This window comes from Impatiens glandulifera, chromosome 2 (assembly GCF_907164915.1).
Source record: "Impatiens glandulifera chromosome 2, dImpGla2.1, whole genome shotgun sequence".
In the NCBI taxonomy this organism is placed as follows: domain Eukaryota; kingdom Viridiplantae; phylum Streptophyta; class Magnoliopsida; order Ericales; family Balsaminaceae; genus Impatiens; species Impatiens glandulifera.
The window spans coordinates 13,169,894-13,187,675 of record NC_061863.1 but is presented as its reverse complement, the minus strand read 5'-3'; positions in this window follow the sequence as shown (position 1 = coordinate 13,187,675).

Here is a 17,782-nt window from a genome sequence, read left to right as displayed (position 1 = left end):
ACAATGGCTCCAATAACGAACATCGCTCATCTACCTCGACTTTAGCTTGAGCTTGTTTTGATTCATCGAACAATGGATCTGGCCTTCGTCCTCCTTCGAACAATGAAGAACTTTCAACAGTGAAGTGCGAATACAAATAACGATTCGACAAAACTTAGAAGCGATTGGCTTTATGAGTTTCTTCAGTATCGCATGAACCTCGTCGAGGGGTGTTATTGATACCATAAATCAATCACGACATTGCTTCTTACATCTTCTTCTGTAGGTCACAATTAAAATAATCGAACTGAGAGCTTGTTGCTCCTTTCTCCATTGGCAAAGAAAGACAAGTTCGACGAAGGCAGAATAGAACGAGGCTTAACTTATCTTCATCTATAATCCTAAGCTAACTAGACAAAATCTAGCCTAAGATTTATCAGTTAAGGTTTACCAAAACATTTCGAACAATCACACACATGATATCCATCCATTAACCAAACAATTCAAACAATCCAAAGCTTAACTTAAAATTGATGTATGAATCGATTAATAAATACGTATTGCTTTGATGATCATCCGTTACAAATGGAGTTAGAGTTTACCTTAGAAAGAGAAGTACACTAGACAACGAACTGTGGATGTCTTCATCGGAGAAAACATATTATTCGTCTGAAATTACTTGCTCGATTTGAATTCTCGATGAGGAAAGATGTTCTCTTGAGTGCGTCTCTCACTTGAATTTTAACAGATGATTCACTAGTAGCTAACTTGCTTAAAAAGTGAGGGTTTATACCTTTAAATATCCAAGGTCAAGGGTAATTTGGGGGGTTTTCCTAGTTTTGACTGGTTACCGATTACCCAAGGCATGAGTTTGATCTTCCTTCCGCCTCAAGAACACACCTTGAGTTCTTCATGTGTATGGGATTTTTGGAAGGAACGATAATGTCATTCCGTTTTGTTGATGGTCCAAGTGCGTTGACTTAGAGTTAAGTAGCGTTGATCAGATTGATTATCCGAGTTGACACAAGTCCGTTTTTAAAAAGTAACCGTCAAATTTATTTTAAATTTAGAGTATAAAAATTGAACAAATATATATATGGGCTTGTTTGATTTAGCATTTATAAGCTGAGTTTAAGCTTTTACGTTTAAACTTAATTTTTTCTCTACCAACCTCCTCAGCGTTTAAGATTATAATCTCAGCGTTTAAAATTATAATCTAGAGTTTTTCTTTCTCATCAATTTTAAATATTTTTTATTCATTCTCTCTCATCTATTTCATTCATTTCTAATTAGGGATGACAATGGGTACTCGTATACTCGATACACGTGGGTACCCGATGGTCGGGTTCGGGTTGGGGTATTTTAAATCGGGGTCGGGGTTGGGGATGGGGAGTGATAATGATTACTCGACCGGGTTCGGGAATGGAGAGTGTGCAAAACCCAAACCCGATACACGTTACCCGAAATATTAATATTATATATATATATATTAAAAATTTAAATGACTTTTCAAATTTTACATTAATACCATCATTACAAATTTACATTAAATATATTAATTAATTCGTTATATCAACACTCAACTACCCACTCCACCGCGCGCCATCATTAATTTAATTTATATTCCCCATACTCTTAATCTTACATTTCTTTAATAACAAATATTTTCCCTCTCTATTCACTTCTTATTTCAAGATTAACATCTCTTATCTTCTTTTTTTCAATATTTTTTTTTTTTTTTTGAAATTCTCACTAATTCTTACTGAAGTTCATATATGTATATTGTTTAACTTTTACAATATAACTATACAAGTAAGTAATATTTTCATATGTGTTTTTAATATTTAGTATATAATATATTTAGAAAATAATAAATAAAAATTCATATTTTAATCGGGTAATGGGGTACCCGTTGGGTATCGGGTAATGGGGTACCCGTTGGGTATCGGGTACCCAACGAATCGGGGATGAGATAGAAATAGATATACCCATCGGATTCAGGTTCGGGGATGGGTAATAAAATAAATATCAGGTTAGGGGATTAGTCCTTCACTACTTGGCGGGTAAGGTACCCATTACCATCCATATTTTTAATCATTTTATTCATTCTCTCTCATCAATTTAATCTATCTCTAATCATTTTATTCATTCTCTCTCATCTATTCCATATATTTATAATATTTTTATATAATTATATATAATTATTATAAAAAAACATACATTTAAATATATGTTTATTTATTATTTATAACATATGTATCTTAATATATAAAATAATTAAGTAAAATATAAAATATAAATACATTATGATTTTTTTTTATAATTATATTTTTAGAAATTAAATTAGGCTTAATTATCTAAAAGTATGAATTACAATTAAAATAAATTATAATACGAATAGGTGAGAGAGCTCGAAAATAAATGGACAATTGAAAAATTAGATTAGAGGGAGAGTGGAAATATGAAATATATATATAATAATAATAATAATAATAAATTATTTTTTTCATCATTTATATTAGAATATATTATTTTTAATTTAAGTCATTTATTAATATTTAAAATTATATATTAACAAAAAAAATTATAAATATTAATATATTAATATAATTTATTTTGAAATATATATTTTTTTTAGTTTAAATCATCTATTAATATTTAAAATTAAATTAATAAATATATATATATATAAAAATTATACATATATATAATATTAATTATTAAATAATATTATAAATATAAAAAAAAATAAGCTGGGCGTATAAGCCGAATCAAACATACTCAAGCTTAACGATTAAATAAGCTAAGATCATATCAAACATACCCGAGAATAAGCTGGATAAGTTGAGGTCAATAAGCTGAATCAAACTAGCCCTATATAAATCTAATCAAGTATCACTTTCTATTCTTCACAAACCCTTGCAAACTCTTGAACGATTCAAGTGCGTAAACGTTTGCTCAGGTTTGAAGCTAAGAACCAATGAAGGAGAAGATGATAGAATGTAAATGACACACAGAGTTGTTTATGAATGTTCAGAGCAAAACTCTCCTACGTCACCCCTTCTTCCAACCACCGAAAGGATTCACTATATTTTCGTTAGAATCAAATACAGTTGCAATGCTAGCTCACTGTTGAACAGAACATACTCTGTTCAACTTACAGTATATTGAAGAATATCACTCAGCTAGACAATACTTTGATTCAATCTCTCTCTTGATGTACAAACATAATAAGCAAGAAAGCAATTCGTAAGAATAATTGTAAGTTCGCAAGTAAGTCTTGTGTGCGGCTGGCTTGTGTGTGTCTGTTCGTTATCCTTGTTCGTTATCCTTAAGGATCTTTAAATAGAGAACATGTATCAACGGTTGAATCTTCTATAATGACATGTGGCAAGCACCCATTGGAAAGCCTCCATTGTACACAGGTACAGCAGACTTTATGCATAAAGATCGTGGCCGTACCAATCTGGTAGTGCGCCGAATATTCTTCTAGGATTGTCCTGCAAAAAACAAGTAGTGGGAAGAATATTTGCTTATGTGGCATTAATTCATTGGATGTAACTGGCTGTCGTACTGTTCTGAACGGATTAGTAGAGCAGGAGTAGCATACAGCTAGTTGATCGTGGGTAGACGGATGCTAACTTCAAGCAACTGTTGAAGCGAGGCATTAGACGTGCTCCAATTAGACTGACAAGTCTAATGAAGTTAAATGCCCCCGTCTAGTAGCAGGATTCATTAAACCACCAAGTCTAATGGAGTTAGACGACACGTCTAACTACGAGTCCCCTCAAACTAGTCTGAAGGAGTTAGACTGCACGTCTAACTTTCATCCGTTAGATTGCACGTCTAACTACGTATCTGTTAGACTAGGGATGACAATGTTGCCCCGACGGTTTAGGTACCCAAAGGAACCGAACCATTCGGTTCGGGTAATTTTATTGATTTTCGGTTCCAGGTCATTTCGGGGTAGAACCGATCGGTTTCGGGTCGGTTCTAGGTACCAGAAAGAAATTTCAATAATGAAAAAAAAATTGGTTCACACTATTTGCTGTTCGCGGTTCGGTTGAATAAGTTCCTATCTAGTCCTAACTAATGAATAAATTTATATTTACTTAATTTATATTTTCTCATTTATCTGATCCTCCATATATGTGGGCTTAAAGAGAATAAGACAGGAAGAAGAAGAGGGATATAGGATAAAGAGAATATTTTTTTTTTAATATATATATTTTTAAAATATTATTTATTGTATATGATATAATATAGAATTTCTTATTTTATTTTATTTAATATAATATTTTATAATTATTTTTATTAAATAATTTTTTAAAGTTTAATACACATGAATATATATTTTTTAATTTATCATCAAATATTTTAAAATACTAAAATTTTGTTCAATTTTATTTAAATTATGTTTAAAACATGTAAAAACTAAAAATATATTATGTAAAATTAGTTAAATAAATAAAAAATAATATAGTTTTAAAAATCGGGTCCTGTTCGGATCTGGGTACCCATCGGTTCTGAACCGATATTTCGGGTAATTTAAGTACCCGTTTTTTTCGGAGAAAATTCGGGTCTGGTTCGGTTTGAGTCCAGGTCGGGTCCCCAAAACCCGGAAATTTGTCATTCCTATGTTAGACTGCACGTCTAACTACGTCTGTTAGACTGCACGTCTAACTACGTACGTATCTAATAGATTGCACGTCTAACTACTTTTGTTAGACTGCACGTCTAACTATGTATCTGTTAGACTACACGTCTAACTACGTATCTATTAGACTGCACGTCTAACTACGTATCTGTTAGACTGCACGTCTAACTACATCTGTTAGATTGTACGTCTAACTACGTATCTGTTAGACTGCACGTCTAACTATATCTGCTAGACTGCACGTCTAACTACGTATCTGTTAGACTGCACGTCTAACTACTTATCTATTAGACTACACGTCTAACTACATCTGTTAGACTACACGTCTAACTACGTCTGTTAGGCTGTACGTCTAACTACGTATCTGTTAGACTGCACGTCTAACTACATCTATTAGACTGCACGTCTAACTACGTATGTCTAATAACCAATACGTCTAATGAACTTGATTCAAGCTAAGTCAAACTTAGCATGTTTTGATGCACCTGCACAAAAATAATTAGACGGCTTAGTTTCCTTCTTATTTATGTTTTATACAAACTTATCATCAAAATACCGTTAGTCAGAATAGTTTGACCCTTAGTCAAAATAATTTGACCCAACACATTTACTTTACACCAAATATACATACACAAGTACATACTTGGACCTTCGCCTAATATCTTGAGGTCTCTTGATATGTCGTTATTTTCTGCTAATTGAGCGACCTATATATATACATTCCTGGAATTTAGTCGTTAAAATAAATTTAAAGTTATTAGATATGGTTTTGAATTTACTCACTCTATGCTTGAAATATGTGGCATATGTTTCTCCACGGGACTTATTGTTATTGCAATACTACATATAATCATTGTAAATAGATCGAATATTAAATAACATACTCTTTAATGCTAATTAATAAGACATACCATAACAATAAAATATTGAATCTTACAAGTAAAAAGGTTCTGCTTCGGGGCAATTTTTCAGTAAGCAATTGAGCTCTTTCCGCATCCCTCAATTGAATTTTCTCCAATGCCGACGCTGGGTGTCTCGCATCTTCCTCACGTTTAACATTCGCAATAGTTATTGGGTTAGCCGCGACAGATCCTCGATCAGAACTTGATTGTGCTAGCAAGTTCTAGAATGGTCAAGATAGTTTCTCTGGTGTTTTCCGAATACGCTTCCAACTACTCATCCTAAATGCATTTCATTAATAAATTTATGAATCTAACCACAATATATAACATTAATAAACTTAATCTAACATGAATCAAAATATAATATATATCAAACCACATTTAACATAAATAATCATACTAATCAAACGAAATAACCTTAATCCAAATGTAATATAAATCTAAAACTAAACAATAACAAATCTAAATCTAATCATATAATTACCAAACAAATAATCTAACATAACCAAACAAAATCATACATATATTTAACAAAATCTAACCTAATATATAACATATATCAAACAAAATATAATCTAAACTAACCTAAAACTAAACTAAAACTAACCAATAACAAATCTAAATATAACCTTATAACATATATAACCAAATAAAATGAAACCTAACATTGATTTGAAGGCGAGACGAATGTGTTTCCGTTGAGGGTGTCGGCGCGCGCGGAAGGAGAAGAGAAGAAAAAGAGAAGAAGAAGAGAAGAAGTGAAGAAGAAGGTGGAGGCAGCACTGGTGGGAGAGAAATCGGAGAGAAAGAGAGGGAAAAGAGAAACGGTAGAAAGAAGAAGAAAAGAAGTATGGCTTTTTAATTTAAATAGGTCATTACCGAAAGTTATATGAAAACTTTGGTTTTGAACCTGAGTTATAGCCGAAGGTTTATAAGAAAACCTTCGCAATTAATCATTCCCAAACTTAGAATTATTTTTAAAAGTTTTTGGATGAGTCAGTCAAAATCAAAGGTTTATTGGAAAACCTTCGCAATTAATTATTCTCAAACCTAGAATTATTTTTCATATTTTTTTGGGATGAGTCAAAACCGAAGGTTTATTAGAAAACCTTCGCAATTAACCATTTCAGGAAAGGTAAAACCGAGGGTTATTTGAATAATCTTCGCAATTACCCCATTTTCAACACTTAGAATTATTTTGGTTTTTTTGGAAAGGGAAAAACCGAAAGTTCTTTACAAAACTTTTGGTAAAAACTTATAAAACCGAAAATTTTACACGACTCTCGGAATCTATTTTTAATAACGAAAGATTTGTTTTTTTCGGGATCATTTCCGAGAGTTTTACAAAACTCTCGGTAAATTATGTCGATAAAAGTCACTTTTTTACTGGTGATAATTATATAAGTTAAATTATAAGGAATTATATATAAATAATGTAAATCATAAAATAATATTATTTATTTAAAAAATATATTTATACAATAATTATATATTATTTTAATAAAATTTCATCAAATTAATAATACAAACTATTTATAATAAACAATAAATAATAATTTAAAAGATTATAAGAGTAAAATAATTTTTTTACACTTCTTACTACTTTTTTATATTACCAACTAAACACAAAATAATAAAACATATATAATTTATTTATACAAATTTTTTACTCATAACCAAACACTAATAACCTATATACAAAATAATAAAACACATATAATATATACATATTTTTTATTCCTACCAACCCTAATAATCTATATAATTTTAGATCATATTACCTCTTTATAATTTATACTCTAACACCTCTACAATTACTTATATATGATACGAAAACATCTAAACCTAATGGCACTTTAAAAAATAAATGAAAGTCACCAGAATAAACAAATTTTGTGTTTAAAACACAATTTTATATATAATAAATCAATGTTATTTTATTTCTTATCACTTGTTGTCTCCCTTTTATTCATTCCCTCCTTCTTTTAATTTATTATTATTGTTTTTTTCTAATTTTTCTCTCTGTTTTAATTTATAATCAATTATTTATATGTTTATTAAATCAATTATTTATATATAATAATAATAATAAAACATAAATGATCACATACTTAACTACACTAAATTATACATAACTACATTTTTCATACTAAAATAGTCAAAAATACATTTAAAAATTATTTCTTAATATTTGACTTCAACTTTAGACCCAAATATAAACTGTAACTTTTTATTATTAGATAATTTATTAATTAAAAAACTCTTTTATAATTTTATATAAAATCTCAAAAAAATCAACATTAAATAAATTTTCAGATTAAATTTTGTTTAAAATTATAAAATATTTATATGAAACTAAGCTTTTATAAATGAATATATACTTTATATTTATTATTAATTAGTTATACTTTTGTTAATAAAGATTTATTTATTTATATAAATTAAAATTTAAAATTATATATTAATAAACACTTATAAAAATTAATATATTTATATATTTTAATTTAAACTAAATTATTTTTGAATTTAAGTAATTCATTAATATTTAAATTAAGTTAATAAAAAAGTTAAATTATTGTAAATAAATAGTTATAAGATTATATATAGTTTAGTAGTGATGATTTTTATAAAAAAAAATATTACAAAAATGAAATCGATTAATTATTTAAAAAAATAAGTGATTAAATATTAAATATTATTTCAAATATAAAATTATGAAAATAAATAAGTTAAGACTTTAAATTTAATCATACATAGCTCCCAACTAAAACAAGGACCCCGAAACACATGGCAACACATTATATTCAATAAATTTATAACTATTTAATATATAATACTCTTATGATATAATTATATTTATTTAATTTATGATTTAATTTTTCGAATTCAGCACCCTTTGTTTGTTCTCACTAACTACCCAAATTTCTCTCCTACGTACACTGTACAAGTTCACAACTGAGTTGAGTTGAGTTGGACCCAAAGCGTGCTTACAAAAATCTTAGTTTTTATTTAATTTGTCATATCTTATTTTATTTTAAAATATTTAATATATTTAACTAATAATTTAGTTTAGTTGGTTAAATGTTAATTTTCATTTTTAGAGGACCTTCAAAATCTGTTTAGCTTGCATCACCTATAGATCGGCCCTGAGTTGAGCGTATCTTTACAAATTCTTTTCATATTGAGTTTTGTTTGTTATTTGTTTATAGTAAAATTAAGGTTTAACATCCAATGTCTCACTTAGAGAAATTGCAAATATGCGAGGGTGTATTTGGTCGTGTAGTGATCTTAGAGTATAACAATAGAATAGAATGCAGGTGGGAGCTTCAGCTTCAAATATGGATCTTGGGACAACTGCTTCAGCAAGGTGGGATGATTGATTCTTTCATGAGTTAAATTGAAAAAAAAAACAAGCTATTTATTAAACTTTGCATTATACAAAAGTAACAGTGTTTATTATGTTTCTGTACCTTGTTTTTATGGGGTTTAGATTTGCAAACTATAATGTTTGTGTTATTGGTTGTACACTTGTACTACTATTGGGGACAATGAAAAAAAAGTGTTTTACCTTTTAAAAAAATAACAGTATTATGGATGAAACTATATATTGTAATATTTTGTTTTTATTTTACAGTTTGGATAATGATATTTGAACAATACTTTAACATTTTAAAATGTATGATTATTGCTTTTATGGAAAGTAGATGAAACTTTAAGAGACATAAATTTTTTGAGAGAATAATAAAAGATGTCATTTTAACAATCAGATGATTAATGAAAAATGATCAAATCATACATTTTTATCTATAGCATATGTTAACAATATTTATGCCTAAAAAACTGTTAAATATGGGGAAGTGAAGTTTATTAAAAGCTATAATAGATATTAGAAAAATTAAATTAAAATGAAAATATTATAAGTTAAATGGTTATAGATTTATCCAAGCGTGTTGTTTGGGAACATAACTTTTTAGTTGGAAGTTCAAACATGGGGAGAAACACATTTTTAAATTATAAGATTTCAGGTTACTTAAATCATATTACATAAATTGAAAATAATTTAACATCATTATATTTTGTTTAGGTTGAATAAATATAATACAATTTATAATTTCACATTACAAAATTTTAGATTGTGAATAAATTTAAAAAATGAGTTCAACCTTAATAATAAATATATTATTCTTCACTGTTAAAATATACAATATACTATTGAATCTCACATTCTTAATAACTGTTTTTTAATTGTTTATGGTTAGGATTGTTTATATAAATTTTAATTTATTTACAAAATGTGAATGAATGATAATTTTAAAAAAATATATTATTTCTAAAAATATTTAAAATATATTAATATATAATGATAAAATAATTTTTAAATATAAATAGATAATATTTTAATTTTTGTTTAAGGAATTAATTAATGTGATTAATGAGATATAATAAAATTATACTTAATTATTGTTCAACTTTTTAAAACACCTCAACCAATTTTAAAATTTTTTTAGTTTTTTTAGTTCAATCATAAATAAACATTATTTAAATTCATTTCCCTCCATTATATTAATAAAAATACTAAAATATATTTTATTTATCCGAATAATTAAGATAGATTTAATCCAATTATCCAAAAAAAAAATACAAACAAACACATTCATCCGAATAAAGAGATTTAATCCAATTATCCCAAAAAAAAGTACAAACAAACACATCATAAGAAGTAATTCAATATCATAAATAAAGTATTCAATATCATAAATGAGTTTTATTTTTGCTTTTCAGCGTCTCGCTAGGAGAATACTCAAAGACCATTGAATGATTTCCAATCAACAGCGGCGTTGACAATGGCACAGGGCTCAAGAGAAGCAAATGACAGACACAATTATTGGGTGAATTAGTTAAGCTTTTGCTGATAACTTTCATTGCTTTAATAAGGGGTTATTTGAAAATTAATAAAAGGTATTATTATTATTATTATTAATTATTGGGTTTTATAATGTGTTTGATACAGATTGCAGAGTATGTTTGATTCCATATATTTGAATTTAAATCGATTTTTATGAAATAATTCTAATAATCATACAAATATATTAAGACACAACAACTCGAACTTGTTACTCACACAAAATAGACACAAAGTTGTTAGGCCTCGTTTGATGAAAAGGTTTTTGGGATAAAACTCAGTTTTTATCCCAAAACTCAAACATTTTATCAATTATCAAATCAAATAATTTTATCATTTAAATACCAAAATTACATTCTAATTTTATTTCTCTCTAAATCATCATTCTCTCACCTACATCATATCTTCTAAAGTCAAAAGATAAATTAGTCTTTAAATTTTAAAAACCAATTTTTTCCTACTTTTTATCAAACAAGGGTTTTTTTGGATAAAACCCAAACAAAATCCAAAAAAATCATTTTCTCAAACAAGGCCTTGGTGTAAAGGAGGTATGACATACCATTAAATATTATTATATATTATCAATTAAATCTTTAATATTTGAAAATATTAATTAACATCATTTAAACCCTACAAATATTTAGGCTTGTTTCAAACAATAGATATCTACCCCTAACACCTAATTTCTAACCAGTAGGCTTCCAATTGATTTATTTAAATAAAACATTATTTTATTTTTCTACGTTCTCTTTCATTCAATTACCATTAACCAAAATACTTGAATACTATTTGTTTAAAATAATTAAATTTATTTTATCATTAAATATTAATAAATTTTAAATTTTTTTACCAAAAAATATACCCTTATCAAAATTACCATCGATAATCATTTTTTAAACAAGATTAACCTAACTTCTTATTTTGACTAGAGATATAGAAATTGTGTTGTTAAATAATGAGTTTAATTCAATGATTTGGACCAAAAAAATAGTTTAATTAAGTGATAAATAATTTCAAAAAGTTTACAGTTTTGTTAATTAAAACACAATGTTACTGAAATAAAAGTAAATTATAATGCTTGCTATATATATATATATATATATATATATATATATATATATATATATATATATATATATATATATATATATATATATTAATTTTTTGAAAAAACAAATGCTTATTATTACTATATATATTGTTCTTGCCGTAACTACATTTTTTAACATCAATCTAATCAAATGAACTCTTTAGGTTTGTTTAGACGGTAGGGTACTATATAATTAATTAATTAATTTAATGCATTTAGAAAGATTGACTCAATCATTAGCTCAACGTGATTTACTAAGATTAATAATTTATTAGTCTTAGTAAACTAATCTCATGGTAATAGAAAATAATTTACTGTAATTATTTTTTGTATGAGTCAGCACGCAAACATATTTCAGACAGCCTTATATATTTCTTTGGAAATGCAGCTTCCCAATTGTTCTTGTACATTTGAAAATTATAATATGATATATATAATATATAAATTAAGAAAATCTAATTAATTAATAATGATTAATTAGGAACAAAATCGACATAATTGTCCTAACTAAACTGAAATCCAAACAACTTGTTCAAACAATGTTGTAGGTTTTTAATTTGTTGAACGGTGTGATCCACCAATCGAACCGATCAAAATATTAAATATTGAACACAAACAAACAATGCAAATTAAAATCTTGAACTAACTCTGCAAAGTTAAATATTTCAAACACTTAAACAAAGACAAATTTTTATTAATTATATAATAACAATGCTACATATGTTTTTCTCTTTTTACAACAAAATAATTTTTGTTTTATGTATTATATTCTTTTTAGGATGAAACATATTTTAAAGAAAATTTTAGTTACTTTTTGGTTAACGAATAAAATCAACTAAATCAATCACCGATTAAACCAGAGCCATTTAATTTTTTTCAATCAAACATACAAAATTTGGGGGTGAATTTTGGGTGTGCAAAGAATGAATGGATTATACCCTTTAATCAGTACTATTCTTTTATCCTTACAATATATAATATAAACTTAATTAAACCATTTGATTATTTAATTTAGCATAAAATCAGGACTCCTCACGTGCCTGATTAAGATTGTGTCTCCAACATGCATGAATATATATATATATATATACTTTATTTTTGCTAATCATATATATTCAATATTCAGATCTTTTTCATCTTTAGTCCATCACGTGCTTGTATTAGTAGGTTGCCATTTTTTTTAAATATCAATAATAATAATAAAGTATATTGTTGTCCAATTAATTTATTTTTTATCAAGTTTATTTAATGAAAGAGATTAGATATGGATCGATGAAAATAAAAATGAAAACTTTTAGTCTACTCGCTATAACAATTGAACTATTTTAGTTTATTATAAAAAAAAATTAAATATAGTAAATGTTGATTTTATAATTTTAAAGATGAGAGGAGGTTCAAACCATGCACTAAGTCAAATTCATATCTTTTATAATTCAAATAATCTTTAGACCGATTTTGAACATAACTAAATTGATTGATTTGTCGGCTTATTTACTAAAGAAAATATCTTGTTAAAATTCAAAACTAAATATATATATTAGAAAATTTTGATTAAAAAAAAGATATAATTCATATAAAAATTTATTTAAATATTTTAATTATATCTTTAATATTAAATAAATAAAAAATCATTTTCACATTTTACTTTTGCAATTTTAAGAAATGATTATGATTGTGATAATCAGGGCTAGCTGCAAATGAGCTAAGTTTTGAGCTCAATAATTTGAATCGATTTAGTATTTATTAGCTCGACTCGAACTCGATAGAGTTTATAAATATGAGTTAGAGCTCAACTCGACTATTTATCTACAAGCACAGCTCAACTCGAAAATTTGAACTAAAATTATATTTTAATGCTCGAATTCAAATCAAAATTTATTTATAAAATGAAAATATCAAACTTTCATACATTCAAAACATGATATTTTAAAATAGAAATATGAAACCATAGTAAATATTCAAAATTACAAAACATGATATATATAAAATAGTTTTTCCTTATATGTTGTTGAATTTCCTTAAAATAAAAAAAAAATTAGAGTTATCTAAAAGAAAAAATAATAGCGTTAAAGAGAAATGAAAATGAATTTTAATTTACTTATAGGTGGTATGAAACTATTTCAATAGAATACCATATTTGTGAATAAATGAGAGATAATATGAATGAAAGAAGCAACATCTTGTGAATGAGTGAGAAAAGTAGTGTAAGTGAGAAGTAATATGAAGACATGAAGAACTCTAGTACTAATGAGTGATAAAAATATTTAAGAGGAATAGTCACATAGGAAATTAGAATTTTGATTTTTAACTTTCCAGCAAAAATAAATAATAATAATAATATTGTGGATTATGGGTCTATTATATGAACTTCGAAAAGAGAAAGTAAAGACAGGAAATATTTATTTTAGATTTTAATTTTTTTATATTAAAATGAATAAAAATATATGATATATTATGAAACTCGAACAATTTCAACAAACCATTGAACAAGTATTATATGAGCTCGGATTCGACTTAAACATTAAACGAGTCGGTGGACTCCTTATTGGGACTAGGGCTAATTGAAATTTTATATTTCTTTTTTCAAACTTCACAATTTAGTAATAGTTATTTTTAAAGTTATACGAAACTATATATTGTCTTGACTGTTTCAAACATCGTTAATTTTTTCGAAAAAAAAAAATTCCGTTAAACTATGGTAAAAAATTCAATACAATAATAAATGGAATCATTCTAAATAAAAATGATTTGTTTAGGTCAACTTTTGTAACTTATTACTAGACTTAGTTAGAATATATTTGAGGGTTTAATAAATTTTTAACAAAAATGTTGTTTCATACCAAAATAAAATAAAATTAGGTTATATAAATTTTTAATTGTTTGAATTATATATTATAATATTTGTTTGTATTTAAAATTTAAATTTTGTAAAGGTTAATTGACTAACTAATTTGATTATTTAAATAATACTCTATCTTCTTACTTATATTTTCATCAAATAAATCAATAATTTATCAAATATTTTTTTATTAAATGTTAATATTATTTTAATTTATTTTACAAATAATTCATTTTTTTATAATCTCATGTCAAACAAAATTATTTAAATAATTCAAATCCTAAAAAGACTTAAAATTATTTAATATATTTAGTTAATTATTTAAGATATTTACTTGTTAAAATGATTTTAATGAAATTATTTAATTCTATATAAAAATCTAAGCCTTATTTATAATAACATATATAAAAATTGATAATATCATAAATTTATTATCAGTTAATTGTACTTCTCTATTAGCCTCACGCTGAATTCAAATTGACAGTTGAGTACGATCCTATCCTAGGGCTCTACCAGCCCTTTAGCCTTTTCCTTGCCTTGCCCACGAGTTACTTGGTCACCCATTATCAATTATGAGTAAAAACATACAATTGGATAAGTTCGATTAAAGCTGGTTCTGATGGAGGGGTGTTGTTAAACAACTAGAGAAGAAAAAATAATTATTTTAAGAAGATAATAATTAATTTTAATAAAAAAATTTAAAAAGTGTTAATATATATAAATAAAATAAAAAATATTTTAGTATTTTAATTAATTAATTAAATTATAAAAAAATAATATAATGCTTGTCTTTATTTAGAATATTAAAATAATTCAAATCGAACTAACGTATTTTGATTGACACAATTAAATAATTAGACATGATTCAATATATGTTATATAAATAACTTATAATTTAAAAATATCATATCACTCTCACTTTTTTTTATTACATCATTTAATTTATTATCTAAAATACTAAAATACTTTTTATTTCAAATTATTATTTTTTATTTTATCTTTATATATTAATATTTTTTAAGTATTTTTACCAAAAATATATCCACCTCAAAATCACCGATCATTAAAATAACTAGTTATTTAAATAACTCGAATCCGAACCAGGCTTAGAGCTTGATCGGTATTGGGTTATTTTAAAAACCAAGAGAAAAAAATAATGAATGATGTGTGATGATTTTGAGAAAAGAATAATTTATTTGTTAAAAGACTTAAAGTGTATTAATATATAAATAAAATAAAAAATATTTTAGTATTTTAGTTAATAAATTGAGTGATGTGATTGATGAAAATGAAGTGAAATGATATTTGATTTGTTTGAGTTATTAAAATAATTTAAACCGAACACTGGGGATGACCACGGGTACCCTACCCGTCGGGTAGTAAAGTACTCATTCTCGAACCATAATTTCATATTATTATCCGACCCCAAACCCAACGGGTATATTTATTTGTATCTCATTCCCGATTCATCGAGTACCCCCAATTAAAATATAAATTTATATTTATTATTTTCTAAATATACTGAATATTAAAAAACAAAAATAAAATATTATTGACTTGTATTGCATAGTTATGTTATAGAAGTTGAAAAAATATGACAAAAATTGTAATTAAATATTGTAGTTAAATAAAAACTAGAGATAAAATAAAAAAAGTGTACAAAAATTTGAGAGAAAGTGGAGAAAGTTAACAAAAGCTAGAAAGAATGTGGAGAAAATTAAAAAAATGATAGAAGTTGAAAATAATAAGTAAGATTGTTGAAGTTGAAAATAAAAAAAAAAAGTAAAGATTGAGTAGAGAATGAGAAACACGTTGTTATAAAAAAAAATTGAAGATTAAGAGTTATGAAAAAAATAAATTAAAATAATGTTGGAGGGAAGCATGAGTATAGGTAAACTAAATAATATATTTAATGTAAATTTGTAATGATATACAATTTTAAAAGTCATTTTAAATTTTATTAAATATATATATATATATATATATATATATATATATATATATATAATATTAATATTTCGGGTATCGAGTTTGAGTTTTGCACACTCACATTCCGACCCCGACTTGATCGGATAATCATTTTCATTCCCTATTTTCGACCCCGAACTCAATTTAAAATACTCGAATTCAATCATCGAGTATCCACAAGTATCGAGAATACGTGTACCATCGCTACTGAATATGGTCTTAATTATCAAATTACTATATTCATTAAAATATTATATATTTTAAATTATTTTTTATTTTATTTTAAGAATTTTTATTAAAAAGTTATCATCTTCTTAAAATTATCTATACTATTTAAATAATTTTAAGTTATTTAAAAATCTTTAATCCGAACAGTACTTTTTAAATAACTTAATTATTTAAAAAAAAAACTTTAATCCAAACAAACTCAATGCTAATCTTGTTTCCAAGTTTTTCAGCTTATCTGAGTACTTAGTTTATTTTGATTGCTGATTCAGCTTATTTATTTTTATATTTATATTTTTATTATTGTACTAATAACTAGTAATTAATATTATATATAATATATATATATATATATAATATATATATATATATGATCTTATATATTTAAAATATAATTTTTAATAACTTAAATTTAAATATTAATATATTATTTAAATTTAAAAAATATATAATTTAAAATAAATTATATGAATATATTAATTTTTATATTTTTATTAATATATAATTTTAAAGTTTAATTAAAATAAATAAATAAATAAAATCCTTACAAAACAAAAGAGTATGTTTAAAAATCATTAAATAAAATTTAAAAAATTACATTTAAAAATTTGCTTAGTGTTTGTTGTTTGAGATTTTTTTTTGAATAATATAATAATATGTTATTTTGTATTTTCATGAGTTTAATTGTAAAATTAATTTTTTATTTAAAATTTAAATTTAATAAAAATAAAGTAGTGTAATGCTGTGAAATTCTTCTATCGAAAGAAAGATAGGTTTTGTTTGATGGAAATATTTTATTTAAAATATTTTTATAAAAATTATAAAAAATATATTTTGATATTTCAAAATTAATTATAAAAATAATTATTTTTTTATCAAATATAAATAATTTACATTTAAAATAATTAAATTATAATTTAATTAAAATAAAATTTAAATTTATTAAAAACAATTAATAAAACCATTATTTATTTGATGATTGAGTCACTAATTAATTTTAATTTAAAAATCAATAAAATATTTGTATATATGTATAAACGTAATTTATTAGAGATTTTATTGAGTTCGATTTTCAATAACACTAAAAAAAAAGGCTTTCGTAATGTATTTTTGTGCTCTTTAAAAAATGTCTATACTTTATAAATTTTGATTATCTTTTGAAAACTTGGATTTTATTATTTTTTATTTAATTAATTATTTTTCAAGTTTTAGAAATGCA